We start from the raw sequence: 24,921 nt of genomic DNA on the forward strand, positions 1-24,921 counted from the left end.
TCCCAGCTCAGCCAGGACTAGGGATGTAAATGACAAAGGAGGGTAACCAAAAGGAAGGAGAGTGAGAAAGTGTCTCCTGATGGGGGATGGGGGAAAGAAGGGGAGAAAGAGAAGGAGGTGGCCACCACCCAAGCACCTTTGTCCTTCTCGCTTGTACACAAAAAGCCCAGTTAAGAACGCGGAGATCTCTGTGGATTAATATACTCCCTCAAAGAAATAAAGCCACAGCACTTCCTCCCAGCAACTTTGTGGCAAAACAATTTGTAGAAGGGAAAGGTTGGAATTTAGACATTCCATTTAGCTGCTTCAGAAATCTAAGGACCTCGAATCTCGTGGGACTTGAAATCGATGGAATTAATTAAGGGAGATGTCCAGCACTCGCCACTAAGTAATCAGCAGGTACAGTAGACCTGAAAGTCTATAAAGAAAAATGGAACAGGGTGACATGGAGGGAGGCAGTGAGGATTAAAAAATGAGCATCCAAGTGGGAAAGGCGCATACCCATTGATCGCGGCATAAGAGATTAAGGCTTCGGTGAGCAGCAAGAAGATTCTGTAACGGAAAAAGGTTACAGAGTGTGAATGGCGGCCCTGAGGGTTATCTATAATCAGTGACAGCCAGGCATGGCCATGGCGGGTACCGGCCACTCGCCAGGGAGCCCAGAGCTGAGAGTCAGTCCGGGGCTAAGACGCAAAACTGGGTTTAAAGGAGAGGGGAGGATATAGCTCAGTGGCAGAGCATGTGCCTAGCACGCACAAGGTTCTGGGTTCAATCCCCAGTATACTTCCATTAAAAATAAATGAATAAACACCTAATTACCTCCCCCCTAAAAAAGTAAATAAATAAAAGAGAATAATATTTGACAGGCTAGCGCATCACCTCATACCGTGGAACGGCATATGTGTTGTCTACTTTCTTCATTAAAGTGGAAGCTCCGTGAGGACAAAGATTCTGCCTGTTGTGTTCGTGTTGTGTCCCTAAGTGCTTAGAATACAGCCTGACCCAAAAAAGATGCTCCAAAAAAAAGTTCTCTCAAAGGAATGAACATCATTTGTTGAATGATGAACAAATGAACACTGGAAGGGAATGAAACATACGTAAAAACGTATGTATCTCCCACTAGTCCTGGGTGGGATTCCCCATGTCCCTGGGACAAGCCAGCACCAGGAGCAGAAGGGGGAACCACAGGGGAGCTATGGACGAGCCGCTGACGGAAATGTTCAGTATTCATACCTGGGGAACATGAGTCCCATTATTAGTAACTCGACCTTTCATGTTAATAACAGCGAACGGGGAAGTGAGAGAATCTAGACAAACGTTTTGGAAGGTACTCTACACTAGCCTAACAGCGCTTCAAAGAAGTCCACTGTTTCTGCTTTTAAGTCATTATGCTCCGACCTCCATTCTCACCCAATCCCATAAAGGGGAGGAGAAGAACAAAAACCTGCCATCCAATTTTTCAGCTGGAGTCACTGCGATTTGGAGCAGTGTCCGAAAGAGAATTCTGGCTCCGCTGAGCATCAGAAGCCTTAAGACCCTCTAGCTCCCAAATTCATATGCAACCCAGTCAAATGCCTTTCAAGTGCCTGCGGGGGAGAAACAGTAAGTCCTGCGTTCCCGGGTGCACAGCCGACCTTTCCACCACAAAGCGCAGCAGAAAAAAGCCCCCTGCGTGACAATGCCAAGAGGCAAGTTCCAGAAATGGGAATAGTCTGCACGACTCTCGGGATGAGACCCTTCCAGACACCCACACCTGCCCATCTTCTCCCAGATTCATGTCAATAGAGGATTCCTATCAAAGACAATCTGACATTCTTTTAGAGAAAGAGCCCTCACTCCCATTCCCCTACCCAGGAGGGTTCTCCTGAAATCTGTATTTTGTTTTTTGTTTGTTTCTTTTTGTTTGAATCTTTAAATTTATTTAATAATTTATTTATTTTTCACTGAAGTATAGTCAGTTACAATGTATCAATTTCTGGTGAACAGCACAAGGTCCCAGTCATACATATACATACACAGATTCATTTTCATGTTCTTTTTCATTACAGGTTATTATAAGATATTGAATATAGTTCCCTGTGCTCTACAGAAGAAACTTGGTTTTTTTAAATCTATTTTTATATATAGTAGCTAACACTTGTAAATCTCAAACTCCCAAATTTATCCCTTCCCACCCTCTTTCCCCAGTAACCATAAGATTGTTTACTATGTCTGCAAGTCTTGAAATCTGTATTTTGTTGCAGTGAAGGTACAACCACTGTGAAGAGACCTCAGGAAGGAAACCATAGATGCCGTAAGCCCATCACAGCTCCAGGACAGAGGAAGCACCTCCCCTGGACCAGAGACCACAAGACCGAACAAGCAATGTTCCACTGGGCATCTCCGTTACCTTTGTAGCCATCTCACTACCTCCTTCCCCAAACACCACTTGCTGTTCCTACTCAAGAAGACATTAGCTGGACCAAGGGGGCTGGGATACTCAAGCACCAATGATAATATTTCTCTTGGTGAGCCCCCAGTTTGTGGACGGGCAGAAGGCATCCTTGAGGGGCTCCTGTTTATGTCGGCAGATGTTAGCCTGATAGGTAGCAGCTTTGGTTTCTGTGACTCTTCCTCCAAATGAAGTTTGAAGGCACCAGGGCTCTTGGCTATGTCATAGAGTCTTAGAAGCTTTCCTTCCTTGGTGGACAGAACTACCATGTGGGGAGAGACATGCTGACCTTCACTGCAGAGTCCTAATTTCAGTCACCTACCCAAGAGTCTCTCTTAGGGGTCAGCATGCTCACATTAGCATCCTTGGCACAACGGGGAAATTCACACAGTGAAAGATCCAGCAGGCTCTGCTCCGCCAGCTAGGAGCTCAGAATCCAGACAGAGCGAAGTTTCCCATGAGCCCAGATACCTCTAACAATTGCCTGTGGTCATTAGACCCACAGGACTGTAAAAAAAATAAAATAAAATAATGTGAAAATATGCAGAACAATGAAGGAAGGATTTTCTGAAACAGAAAACACAATCCTTCATTGTTTCCCCTGTCTTTCCAATAAAAACACGGCTTCGGACCTGTCTGGACACGGGGACTTTCCAGTTTCCATGTGGGACTGGACGTTTTCGCATTCAATACAAATTAGTTCCTCAAAATCAGAATCAATTGTCATAAAATGTAGGGAAGTGTTTTCCCATGGGGCAAGCATTGGTGGTAAAACTGGAAATGTTCAACTTGATTCTAATGCTTCACGAAAAGGTCATCGTGGGATTCAGAGCTTTACCTAGAGGATGTTAATTCTGTTCGCAGGCGGGGTGAAATGGGGAGGGTCACGATGCCCAGGCCGGCCACGTCCACATCGCTCTGATCACATGTCACGGGGCCAGCAGCAGGCTGTGGGCTTCGGAAAACACAGGAATGCATACATACACATGTACACACACACCACACACCACACACCACACACACGCACGTTTGGACACACGCACACCCCATGTACTTGCAAGAGCCAAAACACTTCCAAATTCAATGACAAGAAGTGAAGTGAAGAACTGAGCTAGGGACAGGACAAAAACAATGTTTCTATAAAATTACTCTAAAGCATTGGGTTTCAGTTCAGGGGGGCGTGACACAGAGTCACCAGGGCAGCTTTTTGAAAATACACATGTCTGGGCCTCCCCACGTCCAGAGATGATCCAGGACATGTGCCATTTTTAAAGAAAAAAATGAGACAAAGGAACTGATTTACAAAACAGGAACAGACTCACAGACATAGAAAACAAACTTAAGGTTACCGGGGGAAAAGGGGTGGGAAGGGATAAAGTGGGAGTTCGGGATTTGCAAATGCTAACTACTATAAAATAGATAAACAGCAAGGTCCTACTGTACAGCACAGGGAACTGTAATCACTACCTTGTAATGGCCTATAATGAAAAAGAATATGAAAAGGAATGTCTATATTATGTGTAACTAAATCACTATGCTGTACACCAGAAAGTAACACAACATTGTAAACCGACTCTACATCAACAATGAACAAACAAACAAATAAAAAGGTGTCCAGCTCATTCTAACATGCCATACAGCTTACGCCCTGGTTTCTAGTAAATACAATATTTACAATTTGAATTAACAGCCTAGCGCTTTCAAATACTCAGGCCACAGGAAAACGGCTCCCACTTCCCGAGGGCCAGGTTCTGCCTGAGGATTTGTCCGGAAATTGCATCACACTCAGAATCAGGGCTCATGCTCTCCATCTCTCCCCAGACACCAGACCGTTTGCCTCCTAACTTCCTCTCTCCCAGGATGAAATACAGACAGAAGAATTTCTCCTAACCCCACTCCCCACCCTCTCAGATGTAAACCTGACCAAGAGTGGACAGAAAAGCAGCTCATCACGGAGTCGCCTGCACCCAGGACCCCACCCTGACCACGTGTTCCCTCGCTCAGACCCGCATGCCTGGGGAGCTCTCCTTTGCAGCTCTTGGTAGCCCCCCACCCCCAGCTGGTTCAGCTGATCCGATCTGACGGGGTCACTGGCCGGCAGCCAGGCTGAGCAGAACTCTGAAACACTTTCGTTATCAACCAACAGTCGTCCTTTGGCCACAGCTCCTGGGGACCAGCCCCTCCTCGTTCAGTAAACCTGAGTGTGATTCAGCTCCAGGGAGGCAGATTTACCATCAAGACTGGAAAAACAGGACTACCGTTCCATTCCAAAAGACCTAAAGAAACGAGGCCTTCCTTGCAAGTCACAATTTTTCCCATTTTAAAATCTGAAATTCTGAAACAGACTTCTCTTTCATAACCAGTCCCTGCCACAAAAATCAAGAGTCTGAGAATATCTTCACCAACTTTATATCAGGTCCGGATGGTCAAAAGCATTACTGAGTCTCTGGCGACCTTCAGCCCAGCAACCTCTGTCCCCAGCTTTGACTTCCCCAAGCAGCAGAGGCGGCCAAGCTCATCCCCAAAGCCTGTGTGCAATTCAGGGCTTTGCCGTCCATGTCTTCCTAAGTCGATGTCACACGAATACTCATCAAGTGATAATTAGCACAGTGAACTCGCAGAATCATTTTAAAGACTCTATTCGTCACACAAATTTTATACAGTCCTGGTTGGCAAATACTCAGCTCAGACCTTCATGTACCAGAGTCAGTCCCATAGGAGCAGCGTCCACTATGATCCAGGTCACCACATCTTGACCGCTCAGAGCCATGAGTCAGAGCTCCCAAGTGTTCCCAACTGGCCGCTGCTGATTTTCATCCTAGACATGTTGAGGGGGTGATAGATCCTTTTGCAAAAAAAAAAAACCATCTGAATTCTCCAAAATAACCCTGAACATGCTACAATGTCAGTGCCACGTGATACCATTATATATTCATCTATAGGTACAAGTTTAGAGTTTAAAAAAAAAAAAGGTAGAGCATGCTGTTACCGGCAAGTTCATATGGAAATACAATTAACATTTTCAAAAAGTGTCCACAGCTCCAGAATCAGTCTTAGGTCTAACTCCTGATCCCATGATTTAAGTGTGTGTGTGCCCTTGGGCAAAGTTCATCACTATGTTGAAGCTCAGTTTCTGAATCTATACAAATGGGAATATTATCTATCTTGATTCTTCTTTTGAGGATCAAATAAAACAACAAATGTGATGTCTGACACGTAGTGAAGTGATTAATAAAAGACTAATATAGTAACAGTTATCATCATGATGATTATTAATAGAGATTATTCTCCTTGCGACAATGCTAGGTACCATTTGTTAGTGATGGACAGGAAGTGGACAGGGAGCAGGTGACATTAACTCCACTTACTGCTGCGAAGCCACAGTCTTCCCCTAGTGGAAGCCTCTTAATTTGTTTGTTCTCGATCTCTGATGAGTTCAGCCAAGGCACACCTGCTTCCAGGCAGAGCCGCACGAAGTAAAACTTTGTTTTGTTTCTCCGACGGAAACGAGGCCCTGGTCCAAGTAGGGGATGCGTCTGTTCTAAGTTCCTAGAGCCAACACACACCTGTCCAGGTAGCTGGGATGCTGTACTCCCGCCATCCCAAAGCTACTCAAAGACCCTCCCAGCTGCTGCTGTAAGTATTTTTAGCTGCATTATTTATTTGAACACCTGCCTAACAATCCCAGACAGAGCTCAGTCTTGGAAGGGAGGGGCCATCGGGATCTCCCAGGATCCCTTCCCAATGTGGTTACATTCTCTAGTCTGTATTCATCCTGTGGCCAAGAAGGGCCCTCCTCTTCCCCAAGTCTGATCACACCACTCACCAAGTGGATAGCTGTCTCCAAAGAAACGCCTCCAATGTCATGTCCTGAAACAGGGTCTCCTGAGACCCAGGTACCCAGCGCCACACCAACGCAGGTCGAACAGAGAGCATCTCGCCGTGGTAGCTGTCAACGTATCAGCCACCCTCCGCTGCCCCTCCCATGATGGCACATTACTCGCCAATGTTATTCCCTTCATTCTTCCCAGCAGGAAAACTGAGATACAGTGAGAACTGCTATGAAAACCTCACCCTCTTTCTGATCTCTCGAGCCTTTGCGTGGTTCCTCTCAAATGTAATGTCCACCTTTCTACGTCCTGCTGACTCCGAACCTACCCATTTCTCAACTCATTGCCCCAGCCCCTCCCCGGGACCATCAGTTCCCCGCCGCCACCACTCTGAAGCTTAACTGCTCTCTGCTTCCAAGACTTAATATTGTTTGTATGACAGTATTCAATATTTTAATTATGTTCCATATCGAACTGTCACACCCTGAGTGAGCGCAACAGATTGAAAAGAATGCTTTTTAGGTCTTGTGAGAAAGGAACTGTGTATGTTTTGACCCCCCCTTTTTTTCCTTAAAATAGTTTCTCACTCAGGACCAAGAACATACAGGTGTTGAGTAAAAGCCCGTAAAGTGACCGAAAGCCTCCTTCTCAAAGCTGCCCCGCAATCTGCCGCTATGCACATGTTTACAGGTAAAATTCTTGCCGCCGGCGCTAAGGTTTGGTTCATCAGATCCTGCTTTCTCCGAACATTCCGCCTTGGGCTAAATCGCCTAATTTTTCAATATTTAGGCTTCCTATTCTGCTCGAGGACCTAAGGATCTTATTATTTATTTAACTCATGGGAGCTTTAAGTGATGGAATGTTTATGAAAGGCTCTGAGGGCCCGTAATGAATGACGCTGTCTTTGCACTGGACCCCACTGCCCTACGTGTAGATCGGCGGGTGGTGTGTTCAGAGTCAGACACATAAAGACACTGCTTGGCAGTCACCACACACACACACACCGTTTTCACATGATCTGAAAACATCTTGCTGGCATGATTCATAAGCAGAACATCTTCATACTTAATGACCCAAATATGCCAGTCACGTGCCTCTGACAAGCAAGCGAGAGCCAGTAAAACTGCCATTTTTTTATAACCACCCCCCTCCCCTAAAATGATCTCCGGCTTGGATTTTTGACCTCTCTGAATGGGTGCTTTCCGAAGCCTAAGGGGGCAACCAGCCGGGGCAACAGCCGGCTGGCAGTGAGGAGAGGCTTGGAATACAAAGGGGCCCCGGTGGTGTGAGTTCCAGGTCCAAAGACAGATCTCCAACGGACTGACGGAATTTATGCTTCAAGGGGAAGAGCTTACCCTGGGCGGGATTTCTGGGTCAGAGGAACAGACTCAGATAATTCACTGGCCTGGAAAGAAAATTAACAAGAGTCACCCGGCCCAGGTTCCCACTTTGAAGGCACGGGTCGGGAAAGCAAAAGTAGACTTGTCGACGTTGAACTCATCCATGAATCGAGTTCCTACCGTGATCCGGGTGTTATTCAGGCGCTAGGATGTAGCAGGAAACCAGTTAGATGAAGTCCTCATCCCTAAGTTCACCTTCTACCTTCAGGAGGAATCAAAGGGTCCCACAGCAAGACACTGGAGAGGGGTCTTGGACAACTAAAAATGCACTGCCCCCTACTACCGAGAACCTCAAAGTCAAACGAGCCTCAAGTCACTAAGTCTTCCTAAGGCTTCATGAACAATTCACTGCAAAGCAAACAGACAACAACGACAACTCTGCAATTGTAATCTAGCTTCTGCAGCACTGGGAAGCCTTCCATCAGAGCTACATCATCGTCATCATTTTTCACTGCTTCTCCTGAAAGAGATTTAAGAAATGAATGGCTAAGAATGGGCACACAACTAAGAAAAAAATCATTTAATGAAAGAGTCATCACTTGAGAAATTCAATTAAAAGTCGTTTCCACTCTTTCATTCATTCAGCTGTTCAACAGTCAACATTTATTGAGCGGCTCCATGTGCGAAGCACCGTAAGAGCTCGGTGCCTGGGGAAACGCTGAGATGGACGGCACGGTCCCAGCTCTGGGGGAACTTAAAAATCAATTGGGAAATCACAATCCTCATTTTACAGATGAGTACACAGTGGCATGGACCGTTAAGGGATTTATTTTAAGTGCTTCATCCTATAACTAAATCATGATGTCGTGATAAAAGATGAGAAACACGGAGCTAAGGGGTAGGCTGCCCTCGTTCTAGTCCTGGTCCAGTCCTTTCTCTGGGGCTTCAATTTCCTTCTCTGAAAAATGAGGAGGTGGGTCTTTCAAGGGGGTCCCTTCAGCTCCGAGATTCTAGAATTCTACCACTTGTGACCAATAGGCGGTTAGAACTAAAGAACTCAAATCTCTTGACCAAAGGACACATCTTAATGAGAATTGTTGTTTAGTTAACTTCAAGTCCTACCTAAAGCAATATGGAAACCATTCCGTTCCACTGGCACTGCTGTTTTTCTTCTTAGGAGATGTGCAGGTCTAGTGGGCTATGTCTTCTTCTGCGGACTTTCTAACTGGTATCTCTGCCTTCTTAGTAACAATGGCAAAGAAAGCTAGAGCCCTCCCCTCCGTCTCCCTTGGGCGCCTGCTAATCGTTATACCACAGGGTAGTAAGTGTAAGAGCTGTGCTGCTCCCAAAAGAGTAACTACTCCGAAGACAACATAACCAGTCTATGTGTGATGTGACAAATGGAGGTTTGGACTCCATGTAAAGAATTCTTAATTAAAGGCTTAACAGACAGTGAGAGGACTGAACCAGATCATGTGGAAGGTCCTTTCCAGCGATCGCTTTCTGTATTATAGTACTGTGAATTTGGTGAAGATAATGTAAAAGATTGCTTTAATTGAGTCAACCAGTGAATCTAAAGCGTTAACCCAAATCATTTCTATTCCATGGATGGATACTAACTCCCAAAAAGAAGAATAAAAACCAGCGTAGAAAAACCTCTGTTTGAATTTTGACTGTCTAGTAATTTCATTACATTGTCAGGTTTTTCTCTGAACTTGGGGGGGGGAGGGTCTCCTAAACTGCCAATCAGCTGGCCACTTTGCAGCACGTTGAGCTGTAAAATCGTACGTGTGAAGAGCTAAATGACAGAACAATTGGACTGGAAGCCTTTAATTTATATTTAATTTTTCCCTTCCTGCTTCCACGTATCATTTGTCCTTAACACTCTTATTTGTTTGGTCCCAGAGGCACAGGTGGTTCCTATTTCGGGCTGTATGCACGGTTCTGCTATTCAAAGATGAATGAATAAAGGGGGCCTTGTAAATAGATTAGCATGATCATGGTAATAATGCTTTCTGCTGCCTTCTGTGCCCACTTCAATCTGTGCCCCCTGCAAATACCTCCCCTCCCCCATGCGTGGGTCCCCTTTTCCCTCTTTTCCCACCACCTGATTCTACTCTTTCAGTCTTAGACAGACAGAAGTGAGCCAGGAATCAGGCAGCTGCTGGGAAAGCAGGGAGAGGACACGAAGAAAGAGGAGAAGAGAGATGGAGAGAGACAGGAGCAGCAAGCATAACGCCTAACACATTTTAGGATAAGGTTTATCCAGAATGAACAGAAAATACAAGACTTCCACAGCCTAATGCAGACAGTACCTTCAAACTTCCCTTCTTTTCATGACATTGGCCACCTATCACGATTGCATCTTCCCTCCTCCTTTTTATTTTCATCATGTGCTTGACCACATACACACACCATTCATCTCAAATTCTGTTCTAGAACCACACACGTCAAGGCCCAGAGGTAACTTGCCACGTTGGAGAACGAGGTCTTGAAGCAAAAGCTCGCTGTCCGTGTGGCTTTTTTCTGTCAAAGGGCACTTCCTTGAAGGCTTTACCAAGAGGTAGAAATTTGGACCTTTTAGAAAATTAATAGCTCCTCACTGGGGGCTGAGTATCAGTTGTTAATCCATGACTTTGTGGGGCCTCCGTTGAAACATCATCTTTTTGAGCCTCAGTCAGTGTCAGAATGTCAGCACCCATGGACATGTTCGTGTTCCTTTTCTCGTCCCCAAACCCCCTGTCTGGTCCCCAGGCTTGCAGGAAGATGATGCCCTGAGTGGAGAAAGTCACTCTAGAAGGATGCCAGGAAGACCCCCACAATGTAGATTAAGTCTGAAAGCCAGGGTCAGGCCCCCCAGCAGGAGACGCGCAGAAAGCACCCAGCACCCAGGCCCGCCGGTCCAGACAGAGACTCCAACAGCCGGGAGAGGCTGAGCTCAACAGGCATCCGGGCCCACACACCAGGCCAGAAACTCAGCCCCATCCCTTCCTTTGTCTCCTAGGACCTGCACGTGTTTTCCCTCATTTGAGGGGAGCTCAGTGCACGGGGAGCCGGGCTGACCCTCCGCCTCTCACGTTGATTAACATCCCCCTCTGCCTCCCTCTGACCCCCACGGGGGCACCCTCCCCCCCACCTCCTTCCTCTGCGCCTTCTGATACCAGCCGGGAAAAGGGAATCTAAAAATAAAGCCGGGGCCAGAGTGTGTACCACTCGATTGGGCTCCTGTGCTCACAGATCTGCTTATTTTGGCCTATCTCTCCCCAGCGATAAGGCTGCTAACAGCCTGTTATCAGCCAGTCGGTGAAAATGTGCTCCAGCCTGATTAGGCCTCAGTCTTTGCCAAGGTTATAAACAGCCGTTATCGTTTCCCCGAACAGAATAATCCGGACAGTATCAGCTCAGAAACATATGGGCCACACAGAGAAGATAGCCGCTGACGGACACTTCATTTTAATTGTAACGAGTGGGTAGCGGCGGCCTGCAGACAGCAGACAGAGAGCTGCCCGATTGGCAGGAAGGCCCTTTTTTTTTTTTAATCCCTTCCTCCTTCCCTGGTTTCCAGAGCCTAAACTGCTTTGATATTCTGGGTGGCATAATAAACTAGATCCTGCCCCAGATGTTACCCGTTACCAAGCACGACCCTTCCCTAAAAGGCAGATGGGACCCTTCTGGTTCTCTACTTTGGTGGGGGAGGGCAGCAAAGGGGAACAGGGGAGCCAGTGCAGCTCTCTCTGCCCTTCAGCCCCCCCATTCAATTTCAATAACCCGTCCTCTCACGTGACCCTGACCTCATGCCCCATGGCTTGGCTCCTTGCTTCCTCAGAGACACCCCGCTCCCCAACCCCCGCCTAGGAACTCCGCATCCCCGTGCCGGGCAGACAGCTGGACCTTAGCACACAGCGGCTGAATATTTCTAACGGAGAATTGATATCATTTCCTTCGACTTTTCTTTTCTTTAACTATTTTTTTTCTATTGAAGTATAGTCAGCTTACAATGTTGTGTTAATTTCTGGTGTATAGCATAGTGATTCAGTTAAATACATACATTCCTTTTCATCTTCTTTTTCATTATAGGCTACTGCAAGGTATTGAATATAGTTCCCTGTGCTATGTGGTGGGACCTTGTCATTTATCTATTTTATATATATATATATATATATATATATATATATATATATATATATATATATATATATAGTAGTTAGCATCTGCAAATCCTTCAGCTTTTCACAGGTAGACACATACATCAACCAGGATTACGCTTGTGGGGGGCAAGACCAGGCTTGGAAGGATTTTGTGTCCTGAAAAGCAATTTCCCCAATCTGGTTTCCCCTCGTGCTCTTTGGGACAGACTCGTTTCTCAGGCTTGTCACAGCAAGTCAGCGATCTGTAGGGTTGGAGGGGAGGCCGGGGTGGGGGTGCGTCACAGAGAAGATTGGGAAGACAAAACTTCTGGTGGAAGAATATATCTCTCTGCTTCCGGGTCAGCAGACGTCGCGGCTGCTGACAGCCGAGGCATGGGTCACTGCCGCTGGTACGTGGCCAGCAGCCACCCTGGTCTTTCACAGGGTGACGCAATTTTCCCCTCCTCGTGTGTCAAAAGTGGAAGGAAGAGGGGGGAAGAGCCGACAGGCAGAGGGCACTGTGAGAGGAGTGTGTCTCTCCCCGCATCCCACAGCGGACACGCTCTGGGCGGCGCTGGTCCTGCTGCTCTGGCTGCTGCTGCAGTACCTGGGCTCACACCTGGCTGGCCAGATGGGGTCAGCCGAACAGGTGGATTCCGAGGAAGACAAGCACAGGTGCCCCTACCTTGGACACAGCTGTCACTCTTCCCTCTTCTGCTCAGCATTTGTATACGTCATTATTCTAGATAATTAAACATCTTCCACGTGGCCTTCCTTTCCGGACTCTCCCCTCCTTCTCCTCCTTAAACCCTCAGGTGCCCTTCCCTTTTGCCCGTAGAAAGCCAGCGCCTTCCACTGCCTGTGCACACGCTCAATAAATTCAACAGCACTGGAGAAGTCCCCCAGCCTAAATTCAACTCCTGGGGGCCTTCTAAAGAGCAGAAAAGGAGAGAACCGAAAGGAGAAAAGGAAAAAAAAATAAGTGAGCCAAAAAGAAGTTCCCTCCTACCCCAATGGCACCCCTCTTTTCTGGGCCTCAGTTTCCCCCGCTGCAAAGGATGATTCTGCTATGCCCAGGAAGGAATGGTAACAGCTGACATTTATCGAGCTCTGGGGGACCTGCCAGGCACTGGTCTAAGCATTCTACATAAATCTGCTGATTTAGCCCTCAAACAATTTGATGGTTCACACTCAAGGGACCTGCCTCCTGGCTGCCTCTCTGCGACTCCAGTGTCTCCTGGTCCTCAGCAGCTCACATCGAGGGAGCATCCTTTCCCAGGGGCTTCGAGAGGTCCGTGATGAGCTCTGCCACCGCCCCATGCCCACGCCATCCCGCCTCAGATCCACGGGGGCTCCTGGGAAGCCCACCCCACCGCCCCAGCACCGACAGTGCACTCCGGCCCCAAGACGACTTCTGGGATTTCACCATCAAGTGAAAACTGAGTCCATGGAAATGTTCCTGTAATAATATCAAATTCGAAAAGGAAAGGGGAGGGAAGGTCCACTGCCAGCTGAAATGAGCCTGAGGCACATTTTTGTCTTAATTCTTCTCTTCATGGCTTTTCAACACCTGCCTTCGCCCTTCCCCTCTCCCAACAAAATACGGCTTCAGGGGGCCCTGCAGCCTTATCAAGAGACTGGCCAGCAGATCCCTGCCAGGAAGTCTGCCGTGGGTGGTCTGTGCGCAGTGTCTTGGTGGTCTCCCAAGCTCTGTCCCTTCAGACCAAATTTCAAGGTTACAGCAGTCTCTCCCTAATTGCCATCGGGGTCTGAAAATATCCTGGAAACATGAGAATCCCCCTCTGAACTCACGAGTCGGTTCGGCGGTAGTTTATCCAACTTGAAAATGCCCCCCTCATTTCTTTCTATTTTTGTTTTCTTGTTCTTTCTGTTTCAATGGGCCCAGCTTTGTTCTTCCAGTTTCGGGCTCACAAGACTAGAAGACTTCCTGACACAAGCAGATGGGCTCATGTTTTCAGAGGGTTTGCTTCCCATTTTTCCCGCAGCCGTCTTCTTGAGGAGTTTCAGCTTCTGGAGGAAGAAGGCCAGCGCGCTCAAATGGCACATGAAGGAGGCAGGGGGAGCCTTCAGAGTAGCTGATGGTGACAAATATGATCATAAAAAGTGGGCTGCAGCCGCCCTGCCCCCAGCTGCCCCTTGTGGGCTGGCAGGCCCCACAAGGACCGTGTCCTGCCTCCTCAGAGCATCTCTGACACCCCTTCCACTGCTGATGTGCTTGGGTGTCCCCAAGGCTGTGAGCACCTCAGGCCACTAGCTTTTTCCAGTCTGTCTCCCCCACCCCTAGCAGAGAAGAAGCACTCAGTAAATGCTGGTTGAAATGAAGGAGCAGATTCAGCCCACACCGACCCAGGTGTGTGTTCAAGGCCCAGTACTTTGGAAACAGCGTCAATTCCACACCTGGCTCCATCACACTTTCTTAAATCTGCCTTAGCCTCAGTTTGTCCAGCTCTAAAATGGGGATAACATAATACTGGGGCCACAGATTGGTCATGTAGATTAGGTATGTTCAAAGGATGTTGTAACTCAAGGAGGGAGGGTACAGCTTAGTGGTAGAGCACATGCTTAGTTTGCAGGTGGTCCTGGGTTCAATTCCCAGTACCTCCATTTAAAAAAAAAAAAAGAGTAAATAAATAAATAACCTAATTACCTACCCCAAAAAATTAAAATTAAAAAAAAAAGCACGTAGTCCAGTGTCTGCCACATAATGGTCATCTGATAAATAAATATTCCTTGTTTATAAATAACTAGCCCTCACTCATCCACATCTGTCCCTTCCAGAGCAGCGAGGGTAGTAGATGTGCTCTGATCAAAGAAAGGGCCGCATTAAGGAACTCTGCTTCCAGTCCCTGCTGTGCTGGGACTCCGACGGTCACTTAGTCACTCAGCCTCTCTGCATCTGTGGCCTGCACTGGGCCGGGGTCCCTGCCTCAGCGAACTGACTTGCAGATTGGCTGTGAGACAGCATGACCTACCAGATGTGGACACGTGTGGAGAAGCAAAAGCCAGACTCTCAAATCTGCTGCCAAGTCACGCTCCGGCAAAGCAGTTGGAAGTCGAGCGCTCCCCGGACCTCGCTCCGCGCCCCACGGCGCCTGCGCCTCCCTGGGGCTCCGCCAGGGCTCCGCCAGCTCTCCTGCCTGCCGTCAAGGCCGCCCATCGAGGCAGCGCCGGGTTTCGCCAGGAACCCTGGCGGACATGGAGCCACCTGAGGGCGGGCAAATACCCAGACAACCTCCCTCCTGCCCACAGCATCACTGCAGCAGGACCCGGGGCCTCCCTGGTGGGAGCAGCGGCTTCTCATTTTCACATCCTCTCACGGGCCTTCCAGGCTGCAAAGTTGTTGGGTTTTTTTTCCTTCCTCTTTCCCCACAAAGGGCATCTTAGTTTGGAGACTCTTAAACCCATCTGCATGCCCAAGACAAGCTCTTCAGCATGAAATTCACTTCAGCATGGAGGTCGTCCTCTTCTCTGTCCATCCTTTCACGGTGTCATGAATTTGTCAACAGCTCTAGTGGTTTTAGTATCAGGGCCTTATAGGAGATGGGGATTTGTCCTCTCTCTCTCCTACACACATACACACACACACACACACACACACACACACACACACCCCACAACAGTGTTAGCCACAATACTGTTCTCATACCCGCCCTACCCCTGGCTCTCTTTCCCGGCCTCCTGCAGGGACACTGCCAAAGGAAATAACCAAATATTCATATGGTAAGGCACATTAAAACCCTGGGAAGATTTAAGTCTGGGCTCCGTGTCAGGGACGCTCCCTCTCATAATCTGTATTCCAATCTCGGTGTCGGCGGAGCTGTGATCAGAATATCCAAGGTCTCTCACAGGTTCCAGGCTCACCGGCTTCCCTGACATTTGCTGTTTCATGTTGTTTCTGCTCATCCTCTTTCAGCCTCGCACAAGTCCACGGTCCCTTTCAACTCACCACTGCAGATGCAAACTTGCCAAGAAAGTCTAGAAAGCACAGGACCTAAATCATCCTGGGAACTTAGCTGTGGCTGCGATGACGCTTCTTTGGTTGGGTTGAGGGTTCTTCTAAGATCGCATCACTGCTGCCTCCTCCAAGGCACCAAGGAAGACTCAGGAGTCCAGGAGGGTACCAAGACTTGACGAAGATGTCCCCTCTTCACCCTGAGTGAGTGCGAGGGTGGGGTTGTGAATGCCTGACTCAGTGTGTTTACATCTTCCAGGTTCTCACTATGATTTAAATCAGAGACTATGTATTATCTAACCGTTTGAAGCGCTGACGGCATTATCTGTAGGGCTGGCAGCCCTCCATACAGGGGCCGAGCACATTCTCTGATGGCCAAGCTCAAAGACAGGTAAGTTATAGGTGTGTGTGTTACACAACGAATATCACACTGGTATGAACGTAGGTAGTTTAAAAATTCAAGCAAGGTGTATTATGATTTAAGGAAACCAGGTGTAACCAAAGGGGTGCTTCTGAACAGATCTTTTGGTTTCCTAAGAGGATCACCAGAAGGGTCTTAGCCGGACCCCTGAGCAGATTTCTTATATGGTTTGCTTTCCACTTACACAGTTTATACCCAGATGATCAGAAAGACATTTAGTGAATAAACTGAGTTATACCACACTTCTTAAGGGTGTCACACAACTTCACAAAAGAAAATCCCTGATGCACCTACAGGGCTGGGGTCCAATGACCCACAGAGATGGCGAGGAGAGAAAAGACAGATTGTCATCTGGCTAAAATCACCCAGCCATCTGAGGCCACAGGGACAGAAAAGAACAGTGGCTCAACAAAACAACAGAATCAAGACACTTTCAAGACACCCCCTAGGAAGGCACATGAGTTTAGAATTTTTAAAAAGAGGGAAAAAAAAGCAAATGTAGAATTCCAAAACTCAGGCAGTCAAAACCTAAAGGCCTATTAAAATTTAATCTCCTTCTGAAAACACAGTATCTTAATTATTTCTGTAAATGCTATGGCCATTAGGCAAATTAACACAAAATCCCAGATCAAAGTGCCACTCACACATAGATACTCACATAACATTAGGTAGCACGAAAGTGAACAGGTGCTGTAAACAGTTTATTTGAATGTTTTTCATGTATCCACTAATAAAACCTTCTGAAGAGGTTAAAAAAAAATTCCAGAACACAAATTGAAAATTAAAGGCAAGTTGACAGTACCTCAAAATTAAACCTGTCAAGTGAGAAAATTATAATCAAAATCGTCTGTCTCTGGGCTTCTCAAATCCTTCACTGTGTAGTCACATAATATAAACATCTATATGTATATATATGCATATGTTTCTGCATATGCATATGAAAAATCAAAGAGGCAAACACGGAGAAGTGGTGAATCACTGGTAACACAAAAAGAAGATGCAATCTGGTTTTCTAAGTAGATATATCCATAAACCTGTGCCCTCCGGCAGAGGCAGGCACACGGGCATTTCCTGTTATAGATGACTGTGGTTCTGCGAAATCATATGTATAGTTTTTAGGACTGAGTTCTGTTGCATTCTTTGGGGAATACATTATATAAGAGATGTCCACAGCCAGATATTTCTGAAAGTAAATAGTCTTATAATTCATCATTTTTGGTAACAGTAGGTTTTTTTTTCATTACCAGATACAACTCATATTATTTATTTAGAGTGAGATTTATTTTTTTTCACAGACATAATACTGTATAAATGAATGCTGCTCAACAGGGGGTGAGTGCGCCCCCAGGGGACATCTGGCAGTGTCTGGAGATGTTTTTGGGCTGTCACAGTGCAGGCATAGAGATGCTGCTGGCATCCAGGGTACTGAACAGGGATGCAGCTGAACATCTTCAGTGCACAGGAGAGCCCCTCACAACAAAGAATTTTCTGGCCCAAGAGGCCAGCAGCACAGAGGCTGAGAAACAGTTTAATACAGCTTATCACAAACATTTCAAAATTCCTCAAATCACATCCCTAAAAGACTTTGAAAAAAATGAGAAGTTATAAAACATAAAAGGTTAACTCTTTTTAGTAGTATTTTGATCATCAAAAGTAGAGTTGCTTTTTGTGGATGCTACAATATATTACTTCACCACAAATATGCTCTTAAAACCTACCACCTACACACTTGCATGACAGCCCTACAGTGAGAAATGCTGGAAAATCAGCAAGGAGCTCAGAAAAAGAAAAAAGACAAGACATTTACCCTGAGACATCCTTCACTGAACAGAGGAGTATCCAGGCCGATTGTGTTAAAATCAAATGAACTAAGATATAACAAAACCTAACTTTTTAGCCAGTGAAAAATAGTTACGTCTGGCACTTCAAGTCCTACCTGGGTGTATCCATCCGATTCCACAGCATGAGAGCCCCAACGTTCAGTAACGTAATAATATTATTTTTTCCATCAGTTAAGGTATAAAATGTGCGTACCTTCAGTCTTTAATATTAATAAGTCTTGTAACTAGCAGTTTCTCGGAGCTCCGAATTCTTGAGCACAACTAGAAAGGGCACTTATCCTGAAAAATCTAATAAATTTACAGTTTTATATACTTCCTTCAATTGTAAAAGTCTTGTTCAATAAACTTTAAAATGCCACTACAGAGCAATAACACAGACAGTATAAACCCAGCCCTGGGAAAGCCGTGCAACCAGAAATTGTTCCCCTTTCTGCTAGAGCAATAAAGTTTTATATGTTTGAACTGACTGTAAAAAGGTTTGAATGTTGGCAACTGGGGAATAATCTGTCTTCTTTATAGTTATTATCATATTTCCCACAAGACCCCTTGGTCTGTGTCAATCCTTCTTGTATATGACACCTTTGTACTGTCAGCGAAAGCAAGACTACTTTACTTTTTTTTTTTAACTATAGGACTTGTATCTGTTTTCCTTCAGATTACAGCTAACAGGAATAAATTATTTCTGACAAGCATCTATTGCTGCATTTTACCAAATAAAGCTGGTGGTGAACTGCTTTTCTGAGAGCGAGGAGGTGGGGGGAGCCGCCTCCTTTCTCCTCCTCTCTCTTTTTCTCAACTGATTCAAATGCAATTCAGGGATGGGGAAATTGGAGGAAACGCCAATAAAAAGAGATTTGTAGGGAAGTTGCTCTGAACGCCGGAGCCCATTGTAACAAGGTGGTTCGGTCCTCAGGGGTGCTGTCGGATCTGTGTGGAGAAGAGGTTTAGGAAAAGGTAAAGGAGGAACCATCCCTTTTCCTTCCCAACCTGTGTCAGGTCTGACAGTAGCTGTGCTTTTGGGTTCAGACAGAAAGCCAAGTCCAGCCAGCAGATGCAGCGTTTCCCAGACTCTGATTAACAGCCAGTGAGGGATGCTGTGGCTATGCCCAGCAGGGGCAGACACCCCGAGCTGTCACATGTAGGCTGGGGCTCTTGGCCAACAGGTCATCAGCTCACGTGAAATGAGTTTAGGCTCATAATAATCAGCAAAGAGCCACTGTGTGTGTTGGGGTTGGGGGAGGGGGAATCTCGTGCCCTCTCCCCCTCCCCCCGCCCCACCACCATAGCTTAACAACAGATGCAGGAACTTATACCCAGTAACCCATTACGCTCAACCCAGTTTGACTAAACACACTCTCCTCCCTCTCCCAACTCTGCACCACCATCCTGAAGCCCCTCTGCCTTCCCGCAGTTAGAATAACACAGTGGAACACGTCAGAGAGGAATAAATAGATATTTGCAAACACCAAGTTTTTAAAACTCAAGACATTATGTGACTGGACGTCCATGGGACTGGCACAGTAAGTCAGTTATCTCTTCACTCTGGACCAGGCAAAGTCTCTCCAAGAGACCATGAGAACAGGATGGTCAGTCGCACAAACACAGGAACATACACACACATCATACAGCCCCGTGAGTGCACACGCATGCGCGAACACAACCCAGCCAGCTCAGAATGAACAGTCAGCTCAAATGTGGAAGTTCTGGTGTGGGAGGGTAAGTGCAAAATTACAACCACAAACATAGCAACTCTACCAGAAGGAAGCCCCACAAATAAAACAGCAAATCCGATTTCAGCTCAGTGAACTCGGGAAGTCTGAGCCTCGGGCGCACAGACGTGAACTCAGGAGGTCGTCTTTTTCCTCCTCGCTCTCTGTCCTCCATGAGTGCTCAGGACCACATTCTGGTGCTTTCTCCTCACGCAGTTCGGACAACAAACATTCTAACCCGTGTGTGGCAGACAGCAAGAAAGGCCTGACCAGGGTGATCCCTTCACGGTGTCAGCAGAACTGGGCTCCGCCTGCTCCCTGCTCTGCCTCACAGTCTTTCCATGTTCTTTTTCATTGTAGGCCATTACAAGATACTGAATATAGTTCCTTGTGCTGTACAGTAGGACCTTATTGTTTATCTATTTTACATACAGTAGTTTGTATCTACAAATTCCAAACTCCCAACTTACCCCTCCACCCTCCCCTATCCCCCCATATCCAATGGAGCAAAGACAGTCTCTTCCATCAGTCGTGTTGGGAAAACTGGACAGCCACGTGTAAATCAGTGAAGCTAGAACACTCCCTCACACCACACACAAAAATAAGCTCAAAATGGCTTAAAGACTTAAACATAAATCAAGGTACCACAAACCTCCTAGAGGAGAACACAGGCCAAACATTCTCTGATACAAATCTCAGCAATGTTCTCCTAGGGCAGGCTACCCAGGCAACAGAAATAAAAGCAAAACTAAACAAATGGGACCTAATTAAACTTATAAGCTTTTGCACAGCAAAGGAAACCATAAATAAAATGGAAGAAAAATAAACCTACGGTATGGGAGAAAACATTTGCAAACGATGGGTCTGACAAGAGCTTAGTTTCCAGAATATACAAACAGCTTCTACAACTCAGTAACAACAAAAACAAACAAACAAAAAACCTAATCCCCAAATAGGCAGAAGATCTAAACAAAGATTTCTCCAGTGAAAATATACAAATGGCCAATAGGCACATGAAAGAGTGCTCAGTATCGCTAATTATCAGAGAAATGCAAATCAAAACTATAATGAGGTGTCACCTCACACGTATCAGGATGGCCATCAAAAAAGGCCAAAAACGAGAAATGCTGGAGAGGGTGTGGAGAAAAGGGAACCCTCCTACACTGCTGATGAGAATGTTGCTTGGTGCACCATTATAGAAAACCATATGGAGATTACTTAAAAAACTGAAAACAGACTTACCCTCTTATCCAGCAATCCCACTCCAGGGCATATATCCAGAGGAAACTCTAATTTGGAAAGACACATGCACCCCAGTGTTCACAGCAGCACTGTTTACAACTGCCAAAACGTGGAAACAACCTAAATGTCCATCGACAGATGACTTGATGAAGAAGTTGTGGTATATTTATACAATGGAGTACTACTCAGCCATAAAAAAGAATAAAATGCCATTTGCAGCAACATATATGGAACTGGAGATCGTCAATACTAAGTGAGTAAGCCAGAAAGAAAAAGAAAAATACCATATAGTATCACTTGTATATGGAATCTCAAAAAAAAAAAAAAAAGACACAAATGAACTTAAACTGAAACAGATTCACAGACAGAAGACAAACTACTTTTTAACAAAGGCGAACTCACATATCTTTTAAAATCCCTTAAATGGCAGCTGCCTACTGGAAAAAACCATGAATCCATAATAATGGTTCCTTACTCTCTTCAAAATAGGTTCTCGTTGTAGATCTTGGTTCTTGAGTTTGGCTCAGATGTCACAGTGACATTAATAAGAGGGCAATTTTTAAAACCTTTCTGGCATGTAACGGAGATATAGAAAAGTGCACCAATCACAAGTGCATGGCTCAGTGAAAAAATATGAAATGCTTGACAAAAGTGCACAGCATCCTTGTATAAGGCCCATGCTATTATCTCTGTATCATTCTCAGTTTTCTTGTGTGTTGTTGAAGTGAGCACACAGGCATTCTAAATGCTCTCATGGTAGTAGGTTATCAGCTTCAGGATCAGTATGGAGACCGTCACCACCAGGAGAATGGAAGAGGTGCAGAGTGAGAGGCATTTCTCAAAGAAGAAACTGCATGTCCCAGGAATCAAATTCATCAAAGGGGTTTCTAATGTGCAGATTTCTAGGCCACAGAGCAAACCTGCTCAGGCAGGGCCTGTGAATCTGCATTTCACAAACACTCCCACGTAATTCTTTAGAACGACTGACCCTGCCAACTGAATACATTGCAATGCCCCTCCAGAACCCCATCATTACCCTTTTCAAAGATGAAGGGCCTGGGCACACACGCTTCTGAGATAACGGTGAAGTTCAAAGATGGGCGCTGTGTTTCGACACAGAAAAGGAAGACATTTAGAAAAACAACTCATCAACAAAGGAAAAGAATTGTCCTGGAAGCTTTGCATCGTTCTGCCTTTCCTCTGAATTCTACAGCCTGCATACCTATCCTCTGTATCCTAGTGGAATTTTAAAAACACAGGCGGAGAGTCTCCCGAAAAGGCCTGGAGTTGGATCTCTCCTCTTCCTCCTTGACTACTGTCTTTCTTATAAATTTCAAACAAATCTAAGGTTCTCAGATATACCTTCCTTCCCGAACCCCAAAGGAGCTGGCTTTGCAGGGACACATATGAAAGTGAGTAAGGAACAGAAGGACGCCACTAGCCCAAGGCAGGCTCACATTTAGAGGGTCTGTTTAGAGGGTCTTTATTGTTCCCCAGCTTACAGATTCTATCCATTATATGGTGTACATGGAACTGGACCAAAATGTAAGTAGAGCAAAAAGGCAGATCAGTGGGCACCAGGCATTACCGCTGCTAACACTGCTGCTCAGTTACCACGATGGCTGGTGGAACCACTGCTACTGTAACTGATGAGTTTCATGCCTGCTACGTGCCACGCACCATTCTAGACTCTTTCGACGCCTCACTGCATTTAATCCTCTGAGCTCCTCTTACTCAAATGCACCAGCAATATTATTTAGTGAGAGACAGGATCCCATCACAGGTTGGTACCGTTTCTCACCTACACGTGAATTTCATCCCCGTTCCATTCAAGGCTGAATGTAAGGATGTCTGAGCGTGTCAAGCAGACAAGGGCAGGAAGAGAACTTTTCTGTTAAAAACGGTCAATGAGTCGAAGAAATAATAAGAGAGGCGAGAAACTAGATGCCTTTGGACAACCTACGCTAATGCCGCGTTCCTAAAGGAACTGCTGCTCCTTAAGGAAGACCAGAAATAAGCAAAAGAAAGCTCCCTGTTAGAGAAGCATCAGAATGAAGTAGGTGACAAATGACTGGAGAAGGGGGGCAGTGGGGTGCCAATTATAAGAAAAAATATACACAGGACATATCCCTTTTTCGGAGAAAATTTTAATGTCCTTGGAAAGATAAGACAGCCTCATGTGAAACAGGGAAACACCACACACTGTATATAGCCAGCTGTTACACACAGTAGTACAAATTCGAAGAATCAAGAGACAATTCAATGAAAGCTGTAATTATTGGGGGAAAAGCAGCAGCAGGAAAGTGTGCAGGATGGATAGAGACTAGTTATACACAGAAGACAAAATGGAAAAAAAGGATCCCAGGAGGAGCCGGGGGACAGCAAAGAGATCAACTTGCCTGGAAGGTCTGGACCTTCTGGTGAGGAAGAGAAATCAGGAAAAGGAAGCAAGGCGGTAAGACTAGCCCCTCACCTCACCAGTGGGTAGCACATGCTAACCGAAGACCTAGAGCAGAGTCCAGACCATGGTAGACCAGGTCAGCTAACCCAGGTCCATCAACTCCTGTGCAAACACTGAGCATCTCTGAAAGCTAAATGACACTCAAAAAATCCTCAGATTGTGGACCATCTTAAGGACAGGGTTCCTAGCGACATGATCTCAGAGGCAGCGGCTAGATCTCAGATGATGAGGTTGGGATGAGAAACATCTGACATAGAAGAGCTTCAAAGAAAGATGCAGAAGCTGCTGGAAGCGAGGTTCATGCGTCAGCAAGAAGCACTTTCCAAACTAAATCAAAGCCAATGATGGACATTTTGAGGAAGAGTCCGTCTAACCCCAAAATTCAGTGCTTCTGTAAAACTTCTGAACAAGAGAGGGAGGAACACCACAGCTCTCGGGTGACTCTGGTCCCCTGCAAGAGGATTCAAGGCTCCCACTGACCCAGTGCCAACAATATAAACATCCAGCCAGGGCAGTGTCCTTGCGGATGTGACCACATTGAAAGCAAAGAGATGCACGTGAACATCAGACAGGAACAGCACTGTTTGGGTAAAAGCACGTGAAGTTGCTTGTTCGAAAACATTAGTTTCTTTGGTGAAGTTCCTCAGCTTATCACCTAATGCACAGGTATTGTTTTGTTACTAACAGCAAAAATAACGGTGATACTTTGGTTTTTGTTTGCGTAATGTTTTATAACCTGCCTACACTTTCATCAGCATGAGTATGGTTAATCTTGATGATAAACCTGTAAGGCATTAGTTTTTTCATCTTAACACCCAGAGAGGGTGAATGGCTTGCTCAAGGCCACACAGCAGGTTAGCACCAGAGCTAGACAACACCCCATGTCAACTGAGCCCTCACAGTTTACTGAAGGCTTGTCCTGCACAAGACACAGGGCTGGCCACCCCAGGACTCAGAGACGGGTGGGAAGGTCACGGGAACCCCACACAAAGGGAAAGCAGCTTGCTCATTGAACCCGGCCACCTTTCATTTCACCTCACTCCACCTCACCTAGGCTGGCTGGACCCTTCCATCATCCCGTCTGAGCCGGGTCTCCCCCTGACATGCTCACCTTTATCATCACCATATCATGTGTTGTACTTGACAAGGAGGCAATAAAGATGACCACTGTCTGCTCCTCTCCCTCCTGTTTTACAGCAAAGCCACCCTACTCTGGGCCGTGGGAGAACAGCTAGGCAGTGGCGACATAAAGTGGCAGGGAATCTTCTGGGGCCACTAGGGAAGCCAAGTGACATGAATCAACTTCTCTCCCAAGGAGCCAAAGCACCCCTCCGAAGCCTCCAAGGACGAAATCAACAGAGCCTCCAGCTCCCCGAATGTGCCCTCCCTGCTTCTGCCGAACCCAGCAATCACGGCACGTTCTGTCTCGAGCAGCCCCGGGGATCCCGAGGCCCTCGGGAGCTGCCAAGGCTCTGTGATGTACAGGCTGCTAATACCACGTTATTAAGAGCCCGTTTGTCTCCACTCCTCTGCGCACGCCTGCTTC

General features: G+C 46.3%; 1 protein-coding gene and 1 non-coding gene across 4 annotated transcripts in view; both read right to left on the reverse strand.

Moving 5' to 3' along the window:
- Nucleotides 1-24,921, reverse strand: part of PBX1 (PBX homeobox 1) — a 279,686-nt gene that overhangs the window by 125,216 nt on the left and 129,549 nt on the right. The window lies entirely within an intron of this gene.
- On the reverse strand, nucleotides 21,542-21,646 carry LOC140688164 (U6 spliceosomal RNA). Its single transcript, XR_012062955.1, has one exon. It is a non-coding gene; the product is annotated as a U6 spliceosomal RNA (small nuclear RNA).

The sequence above is a fragment of the Vicugna pacos genome, chromosome 21, assembly GCF_048564905.1.
Source record: "Vicugna pacos chromosome 21, VicPac4, whole genome shotgun sequence".
Lineage (NCBI taxonomy): Eukaryota > Metazoa > Chordata > Mammalia > Artiodactyla > Camelidae > Vicugna > Vicugna pacos.